Raw genomic sequence first — 4,163 nt, forward strand, 5'->3', positions numbered from 1 at the left:
GCACACACGGCATTCACTGGCATAGCCTGGTACTCTCACAAACACAGAACTATAGATCAGCAGTTACACCAAAGACACACAACATTCACAGGTGCACACAGATTGTCACACCCAGAGGCACATTCCATACTTAGACACACACACACACACACACCCCTGCCATCCAGGCAATCACTTCTGATTAACATCGGTCCTGCACTTGGCAGCAGTATTAATCATCTATAGCTGTATAACAAATTAACTCCAAACTTAGTGACTTAAAACAATAGCAGGCAGCTATTATTTCACACAGTTTCTGTGAATCAGAAATTTGAGAGTGACTTAGGTGCGTGGTTCTAGCCTGGGGTCTCAGTCAAGATGTCAACCATGGCTGCACTCACCTGAAGGCTTGACTGGGGCCGGAGAATCCACTTCCAAGACGGTTCGCTAATGGTTGGCAAGTCCACGCTGGCCGTTGGCAGGAGCCTCAGTTCTTCACTGTGTGGACTTCTCAATAGGGCTTCTTGAAGGTTTTCGTGACATAGCAGCTGGCTTTTCTCGGAGCGGGTAATATAAGAGAGCAATGCTGAGCTGTAATGCCTTTAATGACCTAGCTTTAAAATTTACACATTGTCATCTCTGCTACGTCCTATTGCTTACACAAGTCAGCTCTAATCAATGTGGGAGGGGACTACACAAGGGCATGACCACCAGGAGGTAAGGATCATAGGCGTCTATCTTATAAGCTAGTTACCACAGTCCACCTCTAGTCCCTAATGATTCACATCTCTCCCACATGCAAAACACACTCAAGCTTTCTTGAGTCTGCCAAAGTGTCATGCAATTACTGCATCTGCTCAAACTCTATAATCTTGTCAACTACAACAGGTCCATGTGTGAATCTACATTAGTATTTTCTCAAGTTCAGCTCCTTGAAGGCTGTTGCTCTTGCTCCAAAGAACTGTGAACTCACAAATGCCCCCCTCCACTACTCACCCAATATACATGGTGAGACAGGCATAAGATAACTGGATGCTCTTGTTCAAAAGCGGGGCAGATATGGGAGGTACACAGGAATCACTGGTCCATAGTAATTATGAACTCTGGAAAGGTATAGGTTGGAAGTTCTTTGATTAGGCCTCAAGGTCTAGGAATAATTCCTCATGGCATTTTGCTCAGCCCTCTGAGTTGCTGTTCCATGAAAGTTTCTTGTGTTTATAACTGCATAGTCTTACGTGTTATCAGTCCAATTCTCATCCTATAGAAAATTTGGATCATCAGAAGGCCTCTTTTCTTTTTGTACTATCTCTGTCCAAGCTGGTAGCACTTTTGCCACTATATTTCTCCTAAAAATACTGCAGGCCTCCTGTGAATCTTATTGGAGCTTACTCAATTAGACAAAATCCATACCCACAAGTCTCTTTGACATAAGCCTTTTTTTACTGTGGCCTTACACCGAGTTGTCCAAAGGGCAACATACTTAAGCTTCTAAAAAGCTCTTTGGTTTGAATAGCTTTCTGAGGCACCACACTTAGATTTTTCTAAGTTCTTAACAAATAATTTTATAATTTCATTTCATTATAAATTTCATTTATAATTTAAAAGCTTTATTAAGATATAACTCACATTCCATAAAATTCACTGATTTAAAATGAACAATTTGATGGGTTTTAGTATATTCGCAGTGTTGTGTAACGATCACCACAGTCAATTTCGAATATTTTCATCACCTCTCAAATACTACCCCCGAATCATTAGCAATCACTGTCTATTTCCCCAGACCCTCAGCCCTAGGTAACCACTAATCTACTTTCACCTATAGATTTGCCTACTCTGTACATTTTATATAAATGAAGCCATACAACGTGTGGTCTTTTATGACTGGCTTCTTTCATTTACTATAATATTTGCAAGATCCATCCATATTGTAGCACATATCAATATTTTATCCCTTTTTAACGATGACTAGTATTCCATTGTATGGCTATTCCTCATTTTATTTACTCATTCATTATTTGGTGGACATTTGGGTTGTTGCCACCTTTTGGCTACTATGAATAGTAGAGCTATGAAATTCATGTACAAGTTTCTGTGTGAACATATGTCTTCATTTGTTTTAGGTATATGCCTAAGAGTGGAATTGCTGCATTACATGGTAACTCTATTTTTAGCCTTTTGAGGTACTGCCAGACTGTTTTCCAAAGCATTTTTGTATCATTTTACTTTCCCAACAGCTATGTATGAGGATACCAATTTCTCCACATCCTTACCACCACTTGTTACTACATCTTTTTTATCATAGCCGTTCTGGAGGGGGTGTGAAGTGGTATCTCAGGCTAGTTTTGTGATTTCCCTGTTGGCTAATGCTGTTGAGCATCTTTTCATACAACTTCATCTTCCTAGCATTTTTCTTGACTGTGTGCTAGATTTAATCTTTGCCTGGAAACCATTTCTTGATTTCAGCATCATTTGCCATCTGGAGAGGCTAGGATTTTCAGACCCAGCAATACACACTCCTTATTGTTTAATAGTGGATTTGTCTCCTCTCCTATGTTCCTATGAGCAGCAAGAAGCCAAGAAGCACCTTCAATACTCTGTCTGGAAATTTCCTTAGCTAGATCACCCAGTTTATTAGGTACCGTTTCTACTTTCCATGGTACTACAGGTGACTGTATTGCTGAACTTTCTGCCACTATGCAGCAAGGATGACCATCTCTCCAATTTCCAAAACATTTCCCCCCATTTCCTTTAAGCTCTCATCCAAAGTACCCTTTTTAAAAAAATTTTTTTATTTAAGTAATCTCTACCCCCAACATGGGGCTCGAACTCACAACCCCAAGATCAAGAGTCACATGGTCTTCTGACTGAGCCAGCCATCATCTGAAGTATCCTTCAAGGCCATCAGACTTCTTCTAAATAGATCCTTCAAAGGCAATTATGCTTTCATTACCACTCTTCTTGAAGTCCTTTCAGCTTCTGTTCTTTGCTTATTCCAAAACTTCTCCCACATTCCAGTTTTTGTTGCCACAGCATCCTATTTCTAAATACTGGATTTAGTTATCTGCATTAATTATATATACTACTTTTATCTGTACTTGTTATCTATTGTTGTACAACAGATTACCCCTGAATTAGGGACTTAAAACAATGAACTTATATTATTGTACCTCACGTCTGGCTATTCTTGTATTGCTCTGGCTCGAGATCTTTTATAAGTTTGCAGTTAAAATGTCAATGAGGACTGGGGGGTCCACTTTCAAGATCAATCCTTCTGTGGGTGGCAAGTTGGTGCTGGCTGTAGGCAGATGGCCGAAGTTTCTTGCCATGAAGAACTCTCCAGATTGCTCAAGTACACGTAAGATGTGGTGTTGGCTTCCCCCAGAGTGAGTGGTCCAAGACATCGAGGCTGAAGCTTCAATGTCTTTCATGACCTAGCTTCAAAATTCATACACCAGTATATCCACAGTATTATTTTTGTTACACAAGTCATCCCTACTCAGTTTGGGAGGTACTACACAAAGATGTGACTACCAGGAGACAAGATCTTTAGGGGCCATTCTGGAGGCCAGCAACCACAGCGGGGGTGGGGGCCTGGGCACAGCTATGATGCGCTGATGCTGGCTGGGGAGAGCTTGTGGCCAAAGCTGAACCTGGGGTTCAAGTCAAGGAGGGTGAAATTGTTAGAGCACTGTGTCAAGGCTGGACCAGACCCTCCTTCCCCTGCTCGTGAGGAGGGACCAGCATCAAGATCACTGGGCCTGAGAGCAGGGCTGAGGATTTCCCAATCTCTTCCCCTGTCCCTCCTTGGGACCTCAGGTTAAGGGCAGCAGGGGCAGGAAGTCTGGTAAAACCCACCACCACTAGTATACTTAGGGCATGAGGTACATGAGCCTTTTCTGCAAAGACTGGTATGGACTCGAACCCACCCGAATCCACCTGGAGACGTGGACGAACTGACAGAATAATTCCACGCTCCTGTGCACCATCCTCTGGACACATACACGCCGCTGTCCAGCATGACACCGGAACTACACTTCCCAGAAGGCTGTGCTACAAGCTCGTCTGAATCGGAGTGTCAGAGCTTCTGGGAAATGGGAGTCCGCAGTCTGCGCCGCGCAAAGGCTCCCGGGAATTGTAGTTCGCGCCCTGTCCGCGCAGGCGCACTTTCCCACAGCGGTCTTCAG

This window comes from Ailuropoda melanoleuca, chromosome 14 (assembly GCF_002007445.2).
Source record: "Ailuropoda melanoleuca isolate Jingjing chromosome 14, ASM200744v2, whole genome shotgun sequence".
Lineage (NCBI taxonomy): Eukaryota > Metazoa > Chordata > Mammalia > Carnivora > Ursidae > Ailuropoda > Ailuropoda melanoleuca.